Below are 24,804 nucleotides of genomic sequence, written 5' to 3'. Positions count from 1 at the left end.
AGTTCCCTCATCTGTAAAATGGGAATGAAGACTGTGAGCCCCACGTGGTGGGACAATCTGATCACCTTGTATCCCCCCCAGCGCTTAGAACAGTGCTTTGCACCTAGTAAGCGCTTAATAAATAACATCACTATTATTATTATTCTCTGTGCCTCAGTTCCCTCATCTGTAAAATGGGAATTAAGACGTTGAGCCCCACGTGGGACAACCTGATCACCTTGTATCCCCCCCAGCGCTTGGAACAGTGCTTTGCACATACTAAGTGCTTAATAAATACCATCATTATTATTATTTTTCTTATGTTGCCAAGTTGTACTTCCCAAGCGCTTAGTAGTGCTCTGCACACAGTAAGCGCTCAATAAATACGATTGATTGATTGATTCTCTGAGCCTCAGTTCCCTCACCTGTAAAATGGGAATTAAGACTGTGAGCCCCACGTGGGACAATCTGATCACCTTGTATCCCCCCCCCAGCGCTTAGAACAGTGCTTTGCGCCTAGTAAGCGCTTAATAAATACCATCATTATTATTATTATTCTCTTATATGTTGCCAACTTGTACTTCCCAAGTGCTTAGTACAGTGCTCTGCACACAGTAAGCGCTCAATACGATTGATTGATTCTCTGTGCCTCAGTTCCCTCATCTGTAAAATGGGAATTAAGACTGTGAGCCCCACGTGGGACAATCTGATCACCTTGCATCCCCCCCCAGCGCTTAGAACAGTGCTTTGCACATAGTAAGCGCTCAATAAATATGATTGATTGATTGAGTCTCTGTGCCTCAGTTCCCTCATCTGCAAAATGGGAATGAAGACTGTGAGCCCCACGTGGGACAATCCGATCACCTTGTATCCCCCCCAGCGCTTAGAACAGTGCTTTGCACCTAGTAAGCGCTCAATAAATACGATTGATTGATTGATTGATTCTCTGTGCCTCAGTTCCCTCATCTGTAAAACGGGAATGAAGACTGTGAGCCCCACGTGGGACACTCTGATCACCTTGTATCCCCCCCCAGCGCTTAGAACAGTGCTTTGCGCCTAGTAAACGCTTAATAAATACCATCATTATTATTATTATTATTCTCTGTGCCTCAGTTCCCTCATCTGTAAAATGGGAATGAAGACTGTGAGCCCCACGTGGGACAATCTGATCACCTTGTATCCCCCCCCAGCGCTTAGAACAGTGCTTTGCACATAGTAAGCGCTCAATAAATACGATTGATTGATTGATTGATTGATTGATTCTCTGTGCCTCAGTTCCCTCATCTGTAAAATGGGAATTAAGACTGTGAGCCCCACGTGGGACAATCTGATTACCTTGTATCCCCCCCAGCGCTTAGAACAGTGCTTTGCACATAATAAGCGCTTAATAAATATTATAATTATAATTATAATTATAATTATAATTATTATTATTATTCTGCCCCTCCGTTAGCCGTTGACCTTGTCCGGGCCCCGGGCCCTGCCTGTTTTGTTTTGGTCGGAGCTGGAGGAGGGGCGCGGGTGCGCACCGCGCATGCGCGCCCGGTGGGCGGGGAGGACCGGAAGACTACAACTCCCAGCCGGAACTGCGGTCCCGGGCAGCGGATGCTCGCTGCGCATGCGCGCTTGGTGGGTGGGCCGGGCCGGAAGACTACAACTCCCAGCCGGAAGTGCGGGCTGGGGCCGAGGATGCGCGCTGCGCATGCGCGCTTGGTGGGCGGGGGCGGGCCGGAAGACTACAACTCCCAGGCGGATGTGCGGTCCCGGGCCGCCCGCGGCCGGGGGCGGGGCATGCCGGGAGTTGTAGTTCCGACGGGGCGGCGGCCGAGGTGCGTGCGCGGGGGGGGAGAAACAGCAACAAACAGTTGGGAGCGGCGCAGCCCGGGGCCTGCTGTCGCCCACCGGTCGGTGCCCGCGGGGAAGGGGCCGTCGGCCACCGGGTGGCTCGGCTTTGTGGGGACGGGGTCGCCACCCTGACCTCCACCCCCCGACCCCCCCCGACCCCCCGCCGCCGCCCGGAGAGAGATCGCCGCCTGGAGCCGGCCCGCGGCCTGGGGTCGCCACCAGCCGAGGTGGGCAGCAGGACAAGGAGGAGGGGGAAGAATAATCGTAATAATGATGATAATAATGATGATGATGGCATTTGCTAAGCGCTTACTACGTGCTAAGCGCTGTTGGGGAGGGACCGTCTCTAGATGTTGCCGACTTGCACTTCCCAAGCGCCTAGTACAGTGCTCAGCACGCTGTAAGCGCTCGATAAATTCATCCCTTCAGTCGTATTTGTTGTTGCCGACTTGCGCTTCCAAAGCGCTTAGTACAGTGCTCTGCACACTGTAAGCGCTCGATAGATTCATTCCTTTAGTCGTATTTGTTGTTGCCGACTTGTACTTCCCAAGCGCTTAATACAGTACACTGCACACTAAGCGCCCAATAAATTCATTCATTCAATCATTTGTTGTTGCCAACTTGTACTTCCCAAGCGCTTAGTACAGTGCTCTGCACGCTGTAAGCGCTCGATAAATTCACCCCTTCAATCGTATTTGTTGTTGCCAACTTGGACTTCCCAAGCGCTTAGTACAGTGCTCTGCACACTAAGCGCTCAGTAGATTCATTCCTTCAATCGTATTTGTTGTTGCCGACTTGCACTTTCCTAGCGCTTAGTACAGTGCTCTGCACGCTGTAAGCGCTCAGTAAATTCATTCATTCAGTCGTATTTGTTGTTGCCGACTTGTGCTTCCCAAGCGCTTAGTACAGTGCTCTGCACACTGTAAGCGCTCGATAAATTCATTCCTTCAATCGTATTTTTTGTTGCCGACTTGTACTTCCCAAGCGCTTACTACGGTGGTCTGCACACAGTAAGCGCTCAGTAAATTCATTCCTTCAATCGTATTTATTGTTGCCACCTTGGACTTCCCAAGCGCTTAGTACAGTGCTCTGCACACTGTAAGCGCTCGATAAATTCATTCCTTCAATCGTATTTGTTGTTGCCGACTTGGACTTCCCAAGCGCTTAGTACAGTGCTCTGCACGCTGTAAGCGCTCAATAAATCCATTCATTCAGTCGTATTGTTGCCAACTTGTACTTCCCAAGCGCTTAGGATAGTGCTCTGCATACTGTAAGCGCTCAATAAATTCAGTCCTTCAATCGTATTTGTTGTTGCCAACTTGTACTTCCCAAGCGCTTAGTACAGTGCTCTGCACACAGTAAGCGCTCAATAAATTCATTCAGTCGTATTTATTGTTGCCAACTTGTACTTCCCAAGCGCTTAGTACAGTGCACTGCACACAGTAAGCGCCCAATAAATTTATTCATTCGTACTGAGCGCTTACAGTGTGTAGAGCACTGTACTAAGCGCTTGGGAAGTACAAGTTGGCAACAATAAATACGATTGAATGAATGGGAATCGAGGCCGCCTCCGGCTGGGCCTTGCCCCCCATCCCCACTGTTGGGTAGGGACCGTCTCTATATGTTGCCAACTTGTACTTCCCAAGCGCTTAGTACAGTGCTCTGCACACAGTAAGCGCTCAATAAATATGATTGATTGATCCCCACCGCCCCTCGGGGTCCCCTTTCCCCGCTCCATCCAGGAAACCCTTGCGTCCCCAAACGCCCCCCGACTTTTTGTTGGGTTATTTTCCGGGATTGAAGCGCTTACTACGTGTCTGTTGCCGATCTGTACGTCCAGAGCGCTCGATAAAGATTGAATAATAATAATAATAATAGTGGCATGTATTAAGCGCTTACTATGTGCAAAGCACTGTTCGACTGAATGAAGGATTGGGGTAGGCCCGAGTGAACCAGGTGGGACTTCGGCTTTATCGAGCGCTTACTATGCGCAGAGCACTGGGCTAAGCGCTTGGGCAATCTATCTGTTGCCGATTTGGACTTCCCAAGCGCTTAGTACAGTGCCCTGCACCCAGTCAGCGCTCGGTAAATACGATTGAATGAATGCATGACTGTTGTCCGTCTCCCCCCCGTCTAGACTGTGAGCCCGTTGCTGAGTAGGGACCGTCTCTATGTGTTGCCGATTTGGACTTCCCAAGCGCTTAGTACAGTGCTCCGCACACAGTAAGCGCCCAATAAATACGATTGAATGAATGATTGTTGTCCGCCTTCCCCTTTCTAGACTGTGAGCCCGTTGTTGGGTCGGGACCGGCTCTCTGTGTTGCCGACTTGTCCTTCCCAAGCGCTTAGCACAGTGCTCCGCACGCAGGAAGCGCTCAATAAATACGAATGATTGAATGAGTGAATGATTGTTGCCTGTCTCCCCACCCTGTCAATCAATCAGTCGTATTTATTGAGCGCTCGGGAAGCCCAAATGGGCCACACATACTCCCCTAGACTGTTGTTGGGGAGGGACCGGCTGTGTGTGCTGCCGGGTTGTCCTTCCCAAGCGCTTAGCACAGTGCTCCGCACACAGGAAGCGCTCAATAAATATGAATGAATGATTGTTGCCTGTCTCCCCACCCTGTCAATCAATCAGTCGTATTTATTGAGCGCTTGGGAAGCCCAAATCGGCCACACATACTCCCCTAGACTGTTGTTGGGGAGGGACCGGCTCTGTGTGCTGCCGGGTTGTCCTTCCCAAGCGCTTAGCACAGTGCTCCGCACACAGGAAGCGCTCAATAAATATGAATGAATGATTGTTGCCTGTCTCCCCACCCTGTCAATCAATCAGTCGTATTTATTGAGCGCTTGGGAAGCCCAAGTCGGCCACACATACTCCCCTAGACTGTTGTTGGGGAGGGACCAGCTGTGTGTGCTGCCGGGTTGTCCTTCCCAAGCGCTTAGCACAGTGCCCCGCACACAGGAAGCGCTCAATAAATATGAATGAATGATTGTTGCCTGTCTCCCCACCCTGTCAATCAATCAGTCGTATTTATTGAGCGCTTGGGAAGCCCAAATCGGCCACACATTCTCTCCTAGACTGTTGTTGGGGAGGGACTGGCTCTGTGTGCTAACGGGTTGTCCTTCCCAAGCGCTTAGCACAGTGCCCCGCACACAGGAAGCGCTCAATAAATATGAATGAATGATTGTTGCCTATCTCCCCACCCTATCAATCAATCAGTCGTATTTATTGAGCGCTTGGGAAGCCCAAATCGGCCACACATTCTCTCCTAGACTGTTGTTGGGGAGGGACTGGCTCTGTGTGCTAACGGGTTGTCCTTCCCAAGCGCTTAGCACAGTGCCCCGCACACAGGAAGCGCTCAATAAATATGAATGAATGATTGTTGCCTGTCTCCCCACCCTATCAATCAATCAGTCGTATTTATTGAGCGCTTGGGAAGCCCAAATGGGCCACACATACTCCCCTAGACTGTTGTTGGGGAGGGACCGGCTCTGTGTGCTGCCGGGTTGCCCTTCCCAAGCGCTTAGCACAGCGTTGTGCACACAGGAAGCGCTCAGTAAATACGATTGATTGAATGAATGAATGATTGTGGCCTGTCCCCCCACCCTATCAATCAATCAGTCCTATTTATTGAGCGCTTGGGAAGCCCAAATCGGCCACACATACTCTCCTAGACTGTTGTTGGGGAGGGACCGGCTCTGTGTGCTAACGGGTTGCCCTTCCCAAGCGCTTAGCACAGTGCCCCGCACACAGGAAGCGCTCAATAAATATGAATGAATGATTGTTGCCTGTCTCCCCACCCTATCAATCAATCAGTCCTATTTATTGAGCGCTTGGGAAGCCCAAATCGGCCACACATACTCTCCTAGACTGTTGTTGGGGAGGGACCGGCTCTGTGTGCTGCCGGGTTGCCCTTCCCAAGCGCTTAGCACAGCGTTGTGCACACAGGAAGCGCTCAATAAATACGATTGATTGAATGAATGAATGATTGTGGCCTGTCCCCCCACCCTATCAATCAATCAGTCCTATTTATTGAGCGCTTGGGAAGCCCAAATCGGCCACACATACTCTCCTAGACTGTTGTTGGGGAGGGACCGGCTCTGTGTGCTGCCGGGTTGCCCTTCCCAAGCGCTTAGCACAGTGCCCCGCACACAGGAAGCGCTCAATAAATACTATTGATTGATTGATTGATTGGTCCGCACACAGTAAGCCCCTTTGGGCTTCCTTCTAGCCCGTGAGCCCGCTGTCGGGTAGGGACCGTCTCTATGTGTTGCCAACTTGGACTGCCCAAGCGCTTAGTACGGTGCTCTGCGCACATTAAGCGCTCAATAAATGCGATTGATTGAGTGATTAAGCGCTCAGTCAGTGGGATTGAACGACTGAGGAGGAGGGAGGACGGGGGTCGGGCCCCCATTTTGAGGAGGAGGAGGAGGAGGAGGAGGAGGGCTCCTGTGGGGGTGGGGCCCGCTCCTGGGTTGGTGCCGGGCCGTGAGGGGCGGGCAGCCATTTTGGGACCGGCTTTGTTACGGTTGGAGGCCCAACGGAGGAGCAGGAAGGCGGGAGGGAGCCCTTCCCCAAACCCCCTGTACATACGATGTCTGTACCTATTTATTACTCTATTGATTTATTTTACTTGTACCTATCTATTCTATTTATTTTATTTCGTCAGTACGTTTGGTTTGGTTCCCTGCCCCCCCCCCCCCCCCCCCCCGTTTTAGACTGTGAGCCCACTGTTGGGTAGGGACCGTCTCTAGGTGTTGCCAGCTTGGACTTCCCAAGCGCTTAGTCCAGTGCTCTGCACACAGTAGGCGCTCAATAAATACGATTGATTGATTGATTGATTGATTGTCCCCCCCCCCCCTTAGCCCCGGGGGACCGGAACCGGAAGTAGGCCCGAGGCCTGAGGCCTGAGGGAGCAAGACCTGTATATATGTATATACCTGTATATATGTTTGTACATATTTATTACTCTATTTATTTATTTTACTTGTACATATCTATTTATTTTATTTTGTTAGTATGTTTGGTTTTGTTCTCTGTCTTCCCCTTTTAGACTGTGAGCCCACTGTTGGGTAGGGACCGTCTCTAGATGTTGCCAGCTTGGACTTCCCAAGCGCTTAGTCCAGTGCACTGCACACAGTAGGCGCTCAATAAATACGATTGATTGATTGATTGATTGATTGTCCCCCCCCTTAGCCCCGGGGGATCGGAACCGAAAGTAGGCCCGAGGCCTGAGGCCTGAGGGAGCAAGACCTGTATATATGTTCATACATGTGTATATGTTTGTACATATTTATTGCTCTATTTATTTATATATTTTACTTGTACATATCTATTCTATTTTATTTTGTTAGTATGTTTGGTTTTGTTCTCTGTCTTCCCCTTTTAGACTGTGAGCCCACTGTTGGGTAGGGACTGTCTCTGTATGTTGCCAATTTGTACTTCCCAAGCGCTTAGTACAGTGCTCTGCACACAGGAAGCGCTCAATAAATACGATTGATTGATTGATTGATTGTCCCCCCCCCCTTAGCCCCGGGGGACCGGAACCGAAAGTAGGCCCGAGGCCTGAGGCCTGAGGGAGCAAGACCTGTATATATGTTCATACCTGTGTATATGTTTGTACATATTTATTGCTCTATTTATTTATTTATTTTACTTGTGCATATCTATTCTATTTTATTTTGTTAGTATGTTTGGTTTTGTTCTCTGTCTTCCCCTTTTAGACTGTGAGCCCTCTGTTGGGTAGGGACTGTCTCTGTATGTTGCCAATTTGTACTTCCCAAGCGCTTAGTCCAGTGCTCTGCACACAGTAGGCACTCACTAAATACGATTGATTGATTGATTGTCTCCCCCCCCCCCCTTAGTCCCGGGGGACCGGAACCGGAAGTAGGCCCGAGGCCTGAGGCCTGAGGGAGCAAGACCTGTATATATGTATATACCTGTATATATGTTTGTACATATTTATTACTCTATTTATTTATTTTACTTGTACATATCTATTCTATTTATTTTATTTTGTTAGTATGTTTGGTTTTGTTCTCTGTCTTCCCCTTTTAGACTGTGAGCCCCCTGTTGGGTAGGGACTGTCTCTATATGTTGCCAATTGGTACTTCCCAAGCGCTCAGTACAGTGCTCTGCACATAGTAAGCGCTCAATAAATACGATTGATGATGATGATGATGATGATGACTAGGCCCGATGCCGCCATCCTCCCTCCCTCTCTCCCCCCTGTCAGTCCTGAGGAGGCGGCGCGGCCTGTCAGCTCCATTCCTCCATTCAGTCAAACGTATTTAGTGAGCACCTCCCGGGGGCACAAACACCGGACTCCCCCCTCCTCATTCATTCAGTCGTATTTACTGAGCGCTTACCATGTGCAGAGCACTGGACTAAGCGCTTGGGAAGTCCAAGTTGGCAACTGATAGAGATGGTCCCTATTCATTCACTCAGTCAGTGGTATTTATGGAGCAATTACTGTGTGCAGAGCAGTGGACTAAGTGCTTGGGAAGTCCAAGCTGGCAACTGATAGAGACGGTCCCTGTGCACTCATTCATTCAGTCGTATTTATTGAGCGCTTACTGTGTGCAGAGCGCTGGACTAAGCGCTTGGGAAGTCCAAGTTGGCAACATCTAGAGACGGTCCCTGTTCACTCATTCATTCAGTCGTATTTATTGAGCGCTTACTGTGTGCAAAGCGCTGGACTAAGCGCTTGGGATGTCCAAGTTGGCAACTGATAGAGATGGTCCCTGTTCATTCATTCATTCATTCATTCAGTCAGTCAGTCAATAGTATTTATGGAGCAGTTACTGTGTGCAGAGCAGTGGACTAAGCACTTGGGAAGTCCAAGTTGGCAACATCTAGAGACAGTCCCCATTCATTCACTCATTCAATCGTATTTATTGAGCGCTGACTGTGTAGCACTGGACTAAGCGCTTGGGAACTACAAGTTGGCAACATATAGAGACGGTCCCTATTCATTCAGCCATATATATTGAGCACTTACTGTGTGCAGAGCGCTGGATTAAGCACTTGGGAAGTACAAGTTGGCAACATATAGAGACGGTCCCTATTCATTCATTCATTCATGCAGTCGTATTTATTGAGTGCTTACTGTGTGCAGAGCACTGGACTAAGCTCTTGGAAAGTACAATTTGGCAACAGAGACGGTCCCTACCCAACAACGGGCTCACGGTCTAGAACGGAGCGGCAGACGGCAAAACAAAACACGTGGACAGGTGTCAAGTCATCAGAATAAATAGAAAGCTAGATGCACGTCTTTAACAAAATAAATAGAATAGTAAATAGGTACAAGTGAAATAAACAGAGTAATAAATCTGTACAAACATCTATATGGGTGCTGTGGGGAGGGGAAGGAGGTAGGGCGGGGGGGTGGGGAGGGGGAGAGGAAAAAGGGGGCTCAGTCTGGGAAGGCCTCCTGGAGCCCCCGCCCTACCTCCTTCCCCTCCTCACAGTACCTATATATAATGATAGCATTTTTTAAGCGCTTACTATGTGCAAGGCACTGTTCTAAGCGCTGGGGAAGTTACAAGGTGATCTGATTGTCCCACGGGGGCTCACAGTCCTAATCCCCATTTTCCAGATGAGGAAACTGAGGCCCAGAGAAGTTAAGTGACTTGCCCAAAGTCACACAGCTGACAAGTGGCAGAGCCGGGATTTGAACCCATGACCTCTGACTCCAAAGCCCGAGCTCTTTCCACTGAGCCACGCTGCTTTTATATATACATTTCTAATCCCGGCTCCGCCACTTGTCAGCTGTGTGACTTTGGGCAAGGCACTTCAATTCTCTGGGCCTTAATTCCCTTATCTGTAAAGTGGGGATTTAGACTGTATGCCCCATGTGGGACAACCTGTTGACCTTGTATCCATCCCCCCCCCCCCAGTGCTTAGAACAGTGCTTGGCACACAGTGAATGCTTAACAAATACCATTCATTCATTCAGTCGTCTTTACTGAGTGCTTACTGTGTGCAGAGCACTGTATTAAGCGCTTGGGAAGTACAAGTCAGCAACATATAGTGCCCAGAGTCACACAGCTGACAAGTGGCGGAGCCAAGATTAGAACCCATGACCTCAGGTTGTCCCCCGCGGGGCTCGCAGTCTTCACCCCCATTTTACAGATGAGGTCACTGAGGCAAAGAGAAGTGAAGCGGCTGGCCCAAGGTGATTGATGTGTTTTGGGGTTGTTGTTTTTTTCTGTATTATCTTGAGGCGGCCCCATGTTGGGTTAAGTTTTCTTGTTGACTTCGAAAGTCTCCAGAAGGCTGCGTGTTGTTCATTTGCTGTTCGGCGTCGCCCTGTTTTTCGTGAAAGAAGGTGGGTGTCGCACTCTGCGAAACACCTTTGAGGTCGGGGAGACGTACTGGACGCCCTTGGGCACCGAGATTTGGCCCAAAGCAAACCGACAATCCGGGCTTTCTGGTAGCTTCGGAAAATTTTCAGATCTTCCGCTCTGATCCACTTCAGTTCCCGCTAAGGGTCCTGGAAAGGAGCGGGGATTCAAACGACGGAATGCCACTGAGGAGACGTGAATCCCAAACTGGGGGAATGTGCCACTTCATCCCAAGTACCAGTTCCCGTCACCTTCCAATTCCCCAGATCGTATCAGTAAGTCCCAAAGGTTTGGAAATGCAAAGGGTTTTCACTTTGGAAGACAGCTAAGAAGGAGTCCTGCCGTCTTGCCGAGTTTAAAAAGGAGTATTCTTCACCCGAATGTCAAGTCTGTCTGAAAGATATGACTGAGAGTGATGAGATGAAGTTTGTGTGAGATGAGTTAACTTTTCCAACATGGAAAAAAGGCACCCTAAAATGAGATGCTGCAAAGGACTTGGCCTTACTTTTTTCCTTTGAAGAATTTAGAAGTCGGTCTTAAAATGGGAAGAAGGTGCCTAAATTACTTAGGTGTATTTCTGTGAAATTTTTGGGTGATAGAGCATCTTGGTGATTTTGTAAGGTAAACATTAACGCGAAAGGAGGGAAGGAGCTGCAATTTTGTTAGGAGCTCATTGAAGTTCACACTCTTTTTAGCAATAGTTCAGTGTTCGAGGGTTGAAAGTACATCCAAGCGATTCATCTGATGAAGCTGGTGGTTAGCTCACTTTTGACAGTCTTATTTTCACAGCTCATTCTTGAAGACTTTGTGGTCAGATGGTATGGCTCCCTTCTCCAGATTTCAGGGTTCATTTAAAACCGTTGTTTTCTTTATTACGATCATCCTCGGTGGGATTTATTGAGCGCTTAGAGCACTTGGGAGAGGACAGCACCAAACTGAGTCGGTAGACACGTTCCCCGCCCCCAACGAGCTTACAGTCCAGATGGGGAGATGGACTTTAATATAGATGGTTAATAGTGATAGAATGAAAGCTGGAATGAGAACGAGCACTTGCTTAGACCGGAAGGGATGGTGAAGTGCCCCTGGCACTATTAGTGACTGGCACATAGGAAGCACTTAAATACCATAATTATTATTATTATTATTATTATTATTACAGTGAGTGAGCCAATCCAGCAGCAGTTTTGGAGTCGGGTATCATCATCATCAATCGTATTTATTGAGCGCTTATTATGTGCAGAGCACTGTACTAAGCGCTTGGGAAGTACCAATTGGCAACATATAGAGACAGTCCCTACCCAGCAGTGGGCTCATCATCATCATCATCATCATCAATCGTATTTATTGAGCGCTTACTATGTGCAGAGCACTGTACTAAGCGCTTGGGAAATACCAATTGGCAACATATAGAGACAGTCCCTACCCAATAGTGGGCTCACAGTCTAAAAGGGGGAGACAGAGAACAAAACCAAACATACTAACAAAATAAAATAGAGTAGATATGTACAAATAAAATAAATAAATAAATAGAGTAATAAATATGTACAAACATATATACAGGTGCAGTGGGGAAGGGAAGGAGGTAAGATGGGGGGATGGAGAGGGGGGCGAGGGGGAGAGGAAGGAAGGGGCTCAGTCTGGGAAGGCCTCCTGGAGGAGGGGAGCTCTCAGTAGGGCCTTGAAGGGAGGAAGAGAGCTACAGATGGTGTATATGGTGCCCGCTCTGCGTGATGAGCAGCAGTGTGGTCTAATGAATAGAGCCCGGGCCTGGAAGTTAGAGGACCTGGGTTCTAACGCTGGCTCCGCCACTTGTCTGCTCGCGAACTTGGGCAGGTCACCTCGCTTCTGTGCCTCAGTTCCTTCTTCTGCTAAATGGAGATTCAATACCTGCCCTTCCTCCAACTTAGACTGTGAGCCCCAGCTGGGGCCTGTTGATCTTGTGTCTACCCCGGCGCTTTGTAGATGGCTTGGCACATAGTAAGCGCTGAACAAGTACGGAAGTTATTACTGTTAGAAGCCACTCCCTGAAACTCCAGATCCCGGCAACACTGGGTGACAACCACACCTGTGTGCTTGTCGTGGGCATGACTGTTTCTACCAGCTCTGTGGTACTCTCCCAAGCGCTTAGGGCAGTGCTGTTCAATCAATCAATCAATCGTACTTATTGAGCGCTTACTATGTGCAGAGCACTGTACTAAGCGCTTGGGAAGTACAAATTGGCAACACATAGAGACAGTCCCTACCCAACAGTGGGCTCACAGTCTAAAAGGGGGAGACAGAGAACAGAACCAAACATACCAACAAAATAAAATAAATAGGATAGAAATGTACAAGTAAAATAAATAAATAGAGTAATAAATATGTACAACCATATATACACAGTAAGCGCTCAAGAACAGTTAACTGATGCGAGGCACACACAAGGCAGCCCCCTGCTACTCTCCCCCGTCTCATCCAAAAGTCACTTTGGGTCCAATCAGAAGAATCTTAGGTATTGCTTAGATTGGGCCCCTCATTTGTTACCTTTACAGGGGCAGGAGGGTGGGGGGGAACTAGGTTTCATCCGGCCTCGATCCGGATCCGAGGTCGGCTGGTGCAGCGCTTTGGGGGCTAGAGTCCGTATGCATCATAATCAATCGTATTTATTGAGCGCTTACTGTGTGCAGAGCACTGTACTAAGGCCTGAGCCGGAAGAAAAGGCGGGCTGTACCTGAGAGGATTGCCGTTGGCGCACGCTGGACTCGGTAGCTTCCAGCCCTGATGCTCCAGGGTCCCGGGCGGTCACCTCCTGGTCCAATCTGGCTGAACAAGGGGGGCCAAAGAGGGGAATGCTCAAGTCTCCCCCCCAAAACCCCATCCAGTTGGTGTGAGGCATGGAGCCAGCCCTCTCTGGGGTCGTAGCCCAGGCAAGGTGGACAATAAATATCAATCAATCAGTCAGTCGTATTTATTGAGCACTTACTATGTGCAGAGCACTGTACTAAGCGCTTGGGAAGTACAAATTGGCATCACATAGAGACAGTCCCTACCCAACAGTGGGCTCACAGTCTAAAAGGGGGAGACAGAGAACAGAACCAAACATACCAACAAAATAAAATAAGTAGGATAGAAATGTACAAGTAAAATAAATAAATAGAGTAATAAATATGTACAACCATATATACATATATACAGGTGCTGTGGGGAAGGGAAGGAGGTAAGACGGGGGGATGGAGAGGGGGACGAGGGGGAGAGGGAAGAAGGGGCTCAGTCTGGGAAGGCCTCCTGGAGGAGGTGAGCTCTCAGCAGGGCCTTGATTATGATTGATTGATTGATTAAGCGGTCTTCTCCGGGAAGCAGTGTGGACGAGAACCTCACCCTCCGATCAAGCCTTGTGTGACCTCCAGTGAGGCTTGTATCAGTAAGTAGATCAATCAATCCATCAACCATACTGATTGAGTGCTTACAGTGTGCAGAGCGCTATTCTAATCGCTTGGGAGAGTACAAGATAACACCACAGGCACATTCCACGCCCACAACCAGCTTACAGTCTAGAGGCTATTTGGAGGTGTACTCTGCTTTTGAGGGATTGGTTGCCAGGTCCTCATTCGCAGCCTTTTTTTCTCTCTTATAGCTACTTTTGCCGGAGTAAATTATGCCTTCCTTTAAATAATAATAATAATAATGGCACTTATTAAGTGCTTACTATGTGCAAAGCACTGTTCTAAGCGCTGGGGAGGTTACAAGGCGATCAGGTTGTCCCACGGGGGCCTCACAGTCTTAATCCCCATCTTACAGATGAGGTAACTGAGGCACAGAGAAGCTAAGTGACTTGCCCAAAGTCACACAGCTGACAAATGGCGGAGTCGGGATTTGAACCCATGAGCTCTGACTCCGAAGCCCGGGCTCTTTCCACTTGGATTTGTAATAATAGAAAGCTCTGAGAAATAAAAATCACCTTACTTCTGAATTCATACTTGGTGCCCCTAGATGGCTTTTGATCATCATCATAATAATAATTAAAGCGCTGTGACTTCAGATAGGATCATCATCAATCAATCGTCATCAATCGTATTTATTGAGCGCTTACTATGTGCAGAGCACTGTACTAAGCGCTTGATAAACAGAGACAGAGATCCCATTTCAGGGCAGACTTTCCGAACAGGGGTTTTTTCTGTTGTGGTGGTGGTGGCGAGTTAATCGTATGGAGGAGGGGAAGACCAGAAAACCTGGTACTGCTGGTATTAATCCACATGACCTGCGGTGGTTTGGACGAGGTAGTTTGAGGAATGATTGTATCATTTTTCTGGACCCGGTAAATATGTAGTTCAGATTGCGAGTCCCTCGAGGGACAGGGTCCGTGTCTTGTTCCCACCCGCGTACTCTTTCCCAGCGCCGAGTACAATGTTCTACACCCAGTTAGCGCTTAATAAATATTAGTACTTCAGTAGTCAAACAAAGCATTCCATTATTCAAGGTGATTACTTTCCTGGGATAGTACTAAATTAGGATTTAAGATTTTTACAGGTGCTTAGGAAGTTGTGTCTTGGAGATTCCCTTATGATTTTGTTTTTCCACCCGGGAATCTGTCTCCTTGTCCATGCCACTCACATCTTCTAAAACGTGGGCCCAAGTAGGGGAGCTGGGGGTAGGAAGTGGAGGCTGAAAGAGAGCCACTTTGGGTACTTCAGCTCAGGAGAAGGTGAGCAAGAAAGCCAACTTGCTGCTGAGGAACATTGGGAAACAATGTGCTCCGGATACTCCACATATTTTCTGTGAGTAATCAAGTGGCCTGCAGCCTTATTTGGGTGGAATAACGACCTTTTCCGGTGCTCAGTCTTCATCGCCTTTGAAAGCATTTATTGAGAGTGCTTTAAAAATGTCCAGGGAGGTAACACAGGCCTCTACAGGTGCTTGGGTGATGTTCTCTTTAAAAATATACCCACGTTCTCCCTGAGACTGTGAGCGCGTCGTGGGCAGGAACGTGTCTGTTGTTATACTGTACTCCCCCAAGCCCTTAGTTCAGTGCTTTGCACACAGTAAGCACTCAGTAAATACGATTGAACATTCTCCTATGAGGATGATCTGGATACTTGATCAGTTTGTGTGTGATGTGCCTCGGTTGTTTCCTTTCATTTAGCCTTATTTCATACTAGTGACCTATTTTTTTTTCCCAGATGCTTTCTTGCTCCCACGCAGTTGGCTTGGGGCATTAGTTTATGATTATACATTACGGTCACTGTGACGGGACCGATCCTCTTTCTCCATGTGTTTGTTACGAGCAGAAGTAGTTTTTGGATAGAAATGAATGCTGGGGCCTGAGAAAACCGGATCAACCATCTTTTGGATCAATTGTTTTCAAAATAAAAAATCCGCTTTAGAAGAGAGACATCAGAGGCTGAGATAATAGTAAGGAAAAAGTGGTATGTAATCTGGTTACTACAGCTTGTTTGTTTCTGGAGAGAAGCTAAATTGGTAGAGGGATAGAAGTTTTAAGATGATGTGCTTTAAGGAATTTTTTAAAACTCTCCCGTTGGGTCATAATGACATTGTAGCCGATCGGTCAGATAAATCGTTGAGCGCTTTCTCTGGACAGAGCGCTTTACTAAGTGCTTGGGAGAGTACAATATGGTAGCTATATTACTTGCCCACGAGGAGCTTACAGTCTAGTAGCGGAAAGAGCACCTGGCTGGGAGTTAGAGGACCTGGACTCTTGTTCTGTGCATCAGTTTCCTCGTCTAGAAAATGGGCACAGAACACCTGGTCTTCCTCTCAGGCCTTGAGCTGCAGAAGGAACTTGGGAGCGTGTCATCATCATCATCATCAATCGTATTTATTGAGCGCTCACTATGTGCAGAGCACTGTACTAAGCGCTTGGGAAGTACAAATTGGCAACATATAGAGACAGTCCCTACCCAACAGTGGGCTCACAGTCTAAAAGGGGGAGACAGAGAACAAAACCAAACATACTAACAAAATAGTATGTCCCATCTGATTACCGTACATCTACCCTGGGCCTTAGAAGACCATCGTCATTCTTATAACATGAGAGCATTAAAAATGCACAGAGTTAACAATTTGATATTACACACGTGTAATGTGTTCAGTCACTGGACCTCCTGAGTTTCATCACTTAATAGGTAGGCGTCACAAGGAGAACTTTGCATTTCTTAAACTTTCTGAAGGCTTTTGTTGGAAGTGAGTCACCTTAATGTACTTACCTCTGAGGTGCCGTTTGTAAGAACTGACTGATGGAAAGGGCACAGAGAAGTGGCCAGTCAGGACCAGTCTCCCATTGGCGCAACCGGTTTTTAAGCGAGTGCCTTTCCGTGGCGGATTTGGTGGGAAGGGACAGAATTGAGGCGGCGATCACCTCTGCCAGGTAGCGTTGAAGGAAGGCGGCCGTACCAGCCGGTTCCAGTTTCTGCTGAGTCTTAATGAGAAACGGATTAAACCCCTGAGGTTCTGAAAGTAGAGCATTCAGCTAGGACGGTACTAAGAACCTAGAATTTCTGGTGAGCTGTTTTCCCTTAGCTCGTAGCTTTTCCCTTCCATTGGAATTGCGGGTATGTGGAATGTTGATGGTTTCTGAGGAGGGGTTGGAGTTTTCCTTTGGGACCTGACCCCTGCAATTCCCCCCCCTCAGCGGCCACGTCCTGTATCATCCCCCCACTCTGGAGCCTGGAGGTCAGAGCTGCAGACGGTTATTCCGACATCCGAACAGGAACACGTTTACATTTCCCCTGAACCTTCAAACACAACTAGGTGGCTTCTCTCTTAGAGAAGCAGCGTGGCTCAGTGGAAAGAGCCCGGGCTTGGGAGTTGGAATCCTGGCTCTGCCACTGTCAGCTGTGTGACCTTGGGCAAGCCACTTAACTTTTCTGGGCCTCAGTTACCTCATCTGTAAAATGGGGATTAAGACTGTGAGCCCCACGTAATAATAATAATAATAAGAATGATTATGGCATTTATTAAGCACTTACTGTGTGCAAAGCACTGTTCTAAGCGCTGGGGAAGTTACAAGGTGATCAGGTTGTCCCCTGTGGGGCTCACAGTCTTCATCCCCATTTTCCAGATGAGGGAACTGAGGCACAGAGAAGTGAAGTGACTGGCCCAAAGTCACACAGCTGACAAAGGGTGGAGCTGGGATATGAACCCATGACCTCTGACTCCAAAGCCCGGGCTCTTTCCACTGTGCCACGCTGCTCAGATACTCAACCTGTATCTACCCCAGCGTTTAGAACAGTGCTCTGCACACAGTAAGCACTTAACAGATCCCATCATTATTATTATTCTGTCTTTGGAAAAAGCCCGAGCCAAACTTTCAGGCTCTTGTGGGGGGTTTTTTAAATCTTTCTGATCATCTCCATTCAGTCGGTCGTATTGATTGAGCGCTGCATGCAGAGCACTCTACCATGTGCTTGGGAGAATACAGTATAACAATAAACAGGCACATTCCCTACCCACAGCGAGCTTCTGTATGGAGTTAGCGGTAATCATATTTAATTTTTAAGATATCCTTCTCCAGAGGCGGGTTGTACACCAGTTTAAGCAAAGTGGGACTCTCCTTCTGAGTTACTCCGGGATATTCATTCATTCAGTCGTATTTATTGAGCGCTTACTGTGTGCAGAGCACTGTGCTAAGCGCTTGGGAAGTCCAAGTCGGCAACATATAGAGACGGTCCCTACCCAACAACGGGCTCACAGTCTAGAGGGGGGAAGCAGACAACAAACCAAAACATTAACAAAATGGTAATCAGGTTACAGAGTCCTTTAACATTCACTTAAATGTTAATTCATGTACTAACGGAACTGTATTTGTGCTTTTCTAGTTGGAAACTATATTACTTTGTCAATATACTACCCCCTGCCGATAAAATATTCCAGAGCTACTAGACTACAGAGGATAAAGAGGATAAGTTTGCTTTGTTTCTGCCCCACCCTCCGCTTTACCTTAATGGAAGATCAGGTGTAAAAGAAACTATGGCTACGTGAAGTTTTGGAATTCACGCAGTTTTAATAGGACAAGTTTGTTCCCTTTTCTAAATCAACTTGCTTACCCAATTCTTATGGCCAGAAACAACTGCAGTTGCACCCAAGAACTCTCATATTTGCCCTAAATAATGAGCCATTTCAAGATCCCCAAAGGGGCTTCAGCAAAATCATCTGTGTGCTTCCCTTCGAGTCTCCTTTCCCCAAAGGTTATGCACTCACTATCGCTGGCAACTTGCCTTCGAAGAACCTCTAATGTAAGGGAGTAACCTGTATTTCCCCGTCAGGTGACCCCCTGTTCACCCTCCTGCTAAATCTTTTCTACTCTGTGACTTCTCAAAAAGGCCTGGGAGCCACAAAGTGTTCCCACAGAGCTGTCCTTTACTCAGAAATGGAGGGTTTTTTTTTTCTTTCAAAGCCTTTCTGTGCTACTTTTCCCATCCACAATATGAAAATATAGAAAACTTTCATTGAGCCCTTGTGTAATCTTTTAGACTCTTGAGAGGAAATTTTCAGTAATATACATGAGAGCGAAACACACTTGGAATTTTACCTCGTGGGCTCTGCCACGCAAAAAGGGAAGTCAGTCAGGAAACTCAGTTGCTTTTCTTTCTGGAGTGAAGGTAAAATACCCTACTTATTGAAGGACAGGATCTGGCCTTAAGAGTCACTGAAGCTAAAAGTTTTGGTAAGAGCTCCGGTCTTTTTACTAAGCTGTTTGCTTTGAGTGTTGTGGGTACTGTTCCTTTCGATCTACCATATGAACATATTTTGCTTGGTGGAGGAAACAAAACAAACCTCCCCCCCCCCAAAAAAAAACTTAGTGGGGTTTGAGATATTGCTCTGACATGCAAAAAGGAGAATTCCAAAGTCATTTGACCCTTACAAGTCGAATGTGAATTGATTTGAAAGTCTTAAAACTCAGCAGGCCGTCAGGGTTAAGCTTTCCGATGCTTTAATACATCTTTTGATCCGAACCCAGCACGTTCTCGTTCGTATTTGTGAAGCGAATTTTCATTTTGGCCAAGCCGAAATGGTTTCTACATATTTGTCGGGGGATGGATTAATGGGTTTTCTTGAGCGTTTCCAGGGTGTGTTGCAGTGTCCTTTGAGTAGTATGTGTTTAGAATAGATTTCTAGGAGTTCTGTCCATTCTCCATAACATTCTGGAATTCCTGCAGTCCTTGTGGGACATAATTCTTGGAGCACTGAGTCATGAGCGTGTATTGTGAAAGGTAATGTAAGCTGCCATCTGTCTCCAAGTGTGCTTTGAAAAGAAAGCTTTCTTTTTATGTCTAATATGCAGTTCTTGTCAAACACTTACTGGTAACATAAGACTCGCGGAAGGGAATGTCCAAATAATCCTTCTTTTTTACTGACTGGGCTGCAAGCGACCCAGTGACCGTTAGGATTTGCTCCTTTCGGCTGGTTTTAGGTTTAGAGCGTGTATCGGTAACCACGTTTTGAAAATTATAACCCTGTCTGAAGGGGAACCAGGGACCGATCGTTGAGAGTTCTGTGTTTTTTTATAAACAAGCGTCTGTAATTAAGTGGACGAATTTGTACAAACATTTAATAATAACATAATAATAATGATAATATTTGTCAAGTGCCTACTGTGTTTCCAGGCACTGTTCGAAGTGCTGGGGTAGATACAAGCAAATTGGGTTGGGCACAGTCCCTGTCCTACAAAGGGCTCGCAGTCTTAATCCCCATTTTACAGATGAGGGAACCGAGGCCCAGTGAAGTGACTTGTCCCAAGATCACACAGCATACATTTGGTGGAGACAGGATGAGAACCAGGTCCTAATGACCCCCAAGCCCATGCTCTATCGACTAGCCCACACAGCTTCTTTCGTTTATAATAATAATAATGGCATTTGTTAAATGCTTACTATGTGCCCAGCACCATTCTAAGTGCAGGGGAGGTTACAAGGTGATCAGGTTGTCCCCCGTGGTGCTCACAGTCTTCATCCCCGTTTTACAGATGAGGGAACTGAGGCTCAGAGAAGTTAAGTGACTTGCCCAAAGTCACGCAGAAGATATAATAATAATAATGGCATTTGTTAAGCGCTTACTATGTGCCAAGCACTGTTCTAAGTGCTGGGGAGGTTACAAGGTGATCAGGTTGTCCCCCGTGGTGCTCACAGTCTTCATCCCCGTTTTACAGATGAGGGAACTGAGGCTTAGAAAAGTTAAGTGACTTGCCCAAGGTCATGCAGCAGATATAATGATAATAATGATGATGGCATTTATTAAGCGCTTACTATGTGCAAAACACTATTCTAAGCGCTGGGGAGGTTACAAGGTGATCAGGTTGTCCCATGGGGGGCTCACAGTCTTCATCCCCATTTTACAGATGAGGGAACTGAGGCTCAGGGAAGTTAAGGGAGTTGCCCAAGGTCATGCAGCAGATATAATAATAATAATAATAATAATAATGGCATTTATTAAGCACTTACTATGTGCCAAGCACTGTTCTAAGTGCTGGGGAGGTTACAAGTTGATCAGGTTGTCCCCCGTGGTGCTCACAGTCTTCATCCCCATTTTACAGATGAGGGAACTGAGGCTCAGAAAAGTTAAGTGACTTGCCCAAGGTCATGCAGCAGATATAATAATAATAATGATGATGGCATTTATTAAGCGCTTACTATGTGCAAAGCACTATTCAAAGCGCTGGGGAGGTTACAAGTTGATCAGGTTGTCCCATGGGGGGCTCACAGTCTTCATCCCCATTTTACAGATGAGGGAACTGAGGCTCAGAGAAGTTAAGTGACTTGCCCAAGGTCATGCAGCAGATATAATAATAATAATAATGATGGCATTTATTAAGCACTTACTATGTGCCAAGCACTGTTCTAAGCACTGGGGAGGTTACAAGATGATCAGGTTGTCCCCCGTGGTGCTCACAGTCTTTGTCCCCATTTTACAGATGAGGTAACTGAGGCATAGAGAAGTTAAGTGACTTGCCGAAAGTCACACAGCTGACAATTGGTGGAGCCGGGATTTGAACCCATGACCTCTGACTCCCAAGCCCGGGCTCTTTCCACTGAGCCACACTGCTTCGGTTTATGAGTTTATGGAATTAAAAGCAGACTGTTCTCAAAGTGTTCCCTGAAGTACCCCAACTTCCCCCCGTATTGTATGCGGGTCCCTGAGTCTCCAGCTGTGGGCGTGTGCTCTGCCATTGTCCCTGTCTCCAAGGTAAACCGGAAAGGTTTTAGATTTTTAAATTGTAATTTAGGACATTGTTATAAAGAATTCAGACCCATAGAAGGTCTAAAAGCCTGTGAACCGATTCTCTCAGAGCCAAAGTTTCCCTCCCTGGTAGTTTAGTAGGATCCCGGGCTTGGGAGTCATAAGGTCGTGGGTTCTAATCCCAGCTCCACCACTATTCTGCCATGTGACCCTGGGCAAGCCGCTTCACTTCTCCGGGCCTCGGTTCCCTCATCTGCCAAACGGGGATTGAGACCGTGGGACGGGGACAGCGTCCAACCCGATTCGCTTGTATCCGCCCCAGCGCTTAGTCCAGTGCCCGGCACGTAGCAAGCGCTGAACAAATACCAGAATTATCATCATTATTATTATTATTACAGTTGGCATCTGGGGACTCACGTAAACTTGGGCAACGAGGAGACCATTTATGTCTCGCTTTATAAGTGACGAGAACATTCCTGGAATGCACTAAACTCCGCCAGCTCTCCGGACGACTAATGCTTCTCCCAACGTGCCAAAATGACTCTCAGCGTCAGTCACTGGAATTAGGCATTGGAAAGGTTGAGGTCCACCCGTCCAACGTGTATAATTCACAGCTCTCTCTGGGCCGAGGCCGTGTCTGGTCTGCTCCCCGGGGAGCACAGCCCACTCTCAGTTCTATAATGCGGGAGTTCATTCGTTCAGTCGTATTTATTGAGCGCTTACTGTGTGCAGAGCACTGGACTAAGCGCTTGGGAAGTCCAAGTTGGCAACATCTAGAGACGGTCCCTACTCAACAGCGGGCTCGCGGTCTAGAAGGGGGAGACAGAGAACAAAACCAAACGTATTAACAAAATAAAATAAATAGAATAAACATGTACAAATAAAATAAATAGAGTAATAAATCCAAACAAACATATATACAGGTGCTGTGGGGAGGGGAAGGAGGAAAGGCGATGGAGAGGGGGAGTTATGCTTCTACCACCTCCCACGTGCACCTCACTTACCCCCTCTCGGCTGTAAGCTCCTTGTGGGCAAGGAATGTGTCTGTTTATCATCATCATCAGTCGTATTTATTGAGCGCTTACTATGTGCAGAGCACTGTACTAAGCGCTTGGGAAGTACAAATTGGCAACATATAGAGACAGTCCCTACCCAACAGTGGGCTCACAGTCTGTTTATCGTTGTATTGTACTCTCCCAAGCTGTTAGTACAGTGCTGTGCACACAGTAAGCGCTCAATAAGTGTGACTGACTTATTACACCCCACCTCACCAGGGCCAACCTGTGGATCGCCTTCTGTCCAGGCAGCATAGTGAAAAGGCGCATTACAGGAGAACTGACTGTATTGTTTCCGTTTACAAATCTGCCTCAAAGATAGCACAACTCTATCAATCAATCAATCAGTCGTATTTATTGAGCGCTTACTGTGTGCAGAGCACTGTACTAAGCGCTTGGGAAGTACAAGTTGGCAACATGTGACTGTCCCTTCGGTCGCAGAGTTTGGCTTGCCAGTGTGTTGTGCCTTTTAGCTTTCCAAGAGCCTGTGACTAATCTGACCGCCGTACCTTATTAAGTAAAGGGTTGTAGAAAAGTTCCCTGAGATCATGAAGCACGGAATGTATTTCCCCACCCATTTAATGTGGAGGGTTACCATGATTGGTCATGGAGTAACAAAGTTATACATGTATACAGTGACAGGCCCATTGGATGTCTCTGTGAAGCAAGAACAATCTAATTTCTTAACTCCAGAAGCAATTCGACCAGTGGACCTTCACTGGAGATCCTTGTTAATAATAATAATGGCATTTATTATCATCATCATCAATCGTATTCATTGAGCACTTACTATGTGCAGAGCACTGTACTAAGTGCTTGGGAAGTACAAATTGGCAACATATAGGGGCAGTCCCTACCCAACAATCAATCAATCAATCAATCGTATTTATTGAGCGCTTACTATGTGCAGAGCACTGTACTAAGCGCTTGGGAAGTACAAACCCTAACCCAAGTACAACAGTGGGCTCACAGTCTAAAAGCACTTTATTAAGCACTTACTATGTGCAAAGCACTGTTCCAAGCGCTGGGGAGGTTACAAGGTGATCAGGTTATCCCACGGGGGGCTCACAGTCTTAATCCCCATCTTCCAGATGAGGGAACTGAGGCCCAGAGAAGTGAAGTGACTTGCCCAGAGTCACACAGCTGACAATTGGAAGAGCCGGGGTTTGAACCCATGACCTCTGACTCCAGAACCCGTGCTCTTTCCACTGAGCCATGCTGCTTCTCCTATTAGGCGTTGTTGGGTAGGGACTGTGTTGCCGGATTGTACTTTCCAAGCGCTTAGTACAGTGCTCTGCACACAGTAAGCGCTCAGTAAATACGATTGAATGAATGAATGATTAGCTTATATCTACTCCAGCTTTTAGAACAGTGCCAGGCATATAGTAAGAGCTTAACAAATACCATAAAAAAAATAATAATCACCTACTCCCCTCCACAGAGTGAACTGTGGAAGGAGATGGCGTTGACTTATCAGGTCTCATCTGGCATATCCTTCCCTTAGGGAGAAAGCAAGGGTTCAACAGATGTTGGCTTTGTTCACAATGGAAATACCACCGGTCAGGTGTCCATGTCCCCCATCTAACTCTTATCTCTCTGTTTTAGTTTGTTTAGTGGCTTATCTCAATACCTCTTGTCTTCCACCCTCTGCTGAGTAGGCCGATTGCCCGGCACCTAGGACTTACTCCCCCCTCCAGAGAAGAACTGGAATATTCCGTGGAAACCTTGAAAGGAGAAGGGCAAGGAAAAGGGAGCACTGGAAAAGTGAGGGTGGTGAGGACGGTGCAGGGGGGAGTTGTGGTGGGAGTTTGTCATTGGGGGGAACATGTAGCAGAGGGGGAAAAAGAGACCTGCCGGTATTTCATAATAATAATAATTTTGGTATTTGTCAAGCGCTTACTATGTGCAAAGCGCCCTTCTGAGCGCTGGGGAGGTTACAAGGTGATCAGGTTGTCCCACAGGGGGCTCACAGTCTTCATCCCCATTTTCCAGATGAGGGAACTGAGGCACAGAGAAGTGACTTGCCCAAAGTCACACCACTGACAAGTGGCGGAGGCGGGATTTGAACCCACGACCTCGGACTCCAAAGCCCGGGCTCTTTCCACTGAGCCACGCTGCTTCGAAGCCAAACAGCCCCTCTGCAGTCCAAAGATCACCATATTCCCCTGCGTTTACATAATACAGGGAAGGGAAGTGCCATTCTTTTACTTTGGAGTGACCTGGTAAAATCTGCGGACCAACTTATTTTGTTAGTAGGTTTGGTTTTGTTCTCTGTCTCATCATCATCATCATCATCATCATCATCAATCGTATTTATTGAGCGCTTACTATGTGCAGAGCACTGTACTAAGCGCTTGGGAAGTACAAATTGGCAATATAGAGAGACAGTCCCTACCCAGCAGGGGGC

At 47.4% G+C, this 24,804-nt stretch overlaps 1 protein-coding gene across 2 annotated transcripts in view; it reads left to right on the top strand.

The window, feature by feature from the left end:
* Positions 1-1,981: 1,981 nt before the first annotated feature.
* GPBP1L1 (GC-rich promoter binding protein 1 like 1) overlaps positions 1,982-24,804 on the top strand; it is a 52,746-nt gene continuing 29,923 nt past the window's right edge. The window contains exon 1 of one of the 2 annotated variants that reach the window (XM_038760341.1): positions 1,982-2,051. The gene's annotated coding sequence lies outside the window, so the exon portion shown is untranslated. Of the gene's footprint in view, positions 2,052-10,139; positions 10,158-24,804 lie in introns of those variants that run through there. The other variant, XM_038760342.1, reaches the window with a different exon arrangement.

This window comes from Tachyglossus aculeatus, chromosome 18 (assembly GCF_015852505.1).
Source record: "Tachyglossus aculeatus isolate mTacAcu1 chromosome 18, mTacAcu1.pri, whole genome shotgun sequence".
Taxonomy (NCBI): Eukaryota; Metazoa; Chordata; class Mammalia; order Monotremata; family Tachyglossidae; genus Tachyglossus; species Tachyglossus aculeatus.
Note: the sequence above shows the minus strand (reverse complement) of the source record. Positions and strands in the feature narration are given on the sequence as shown.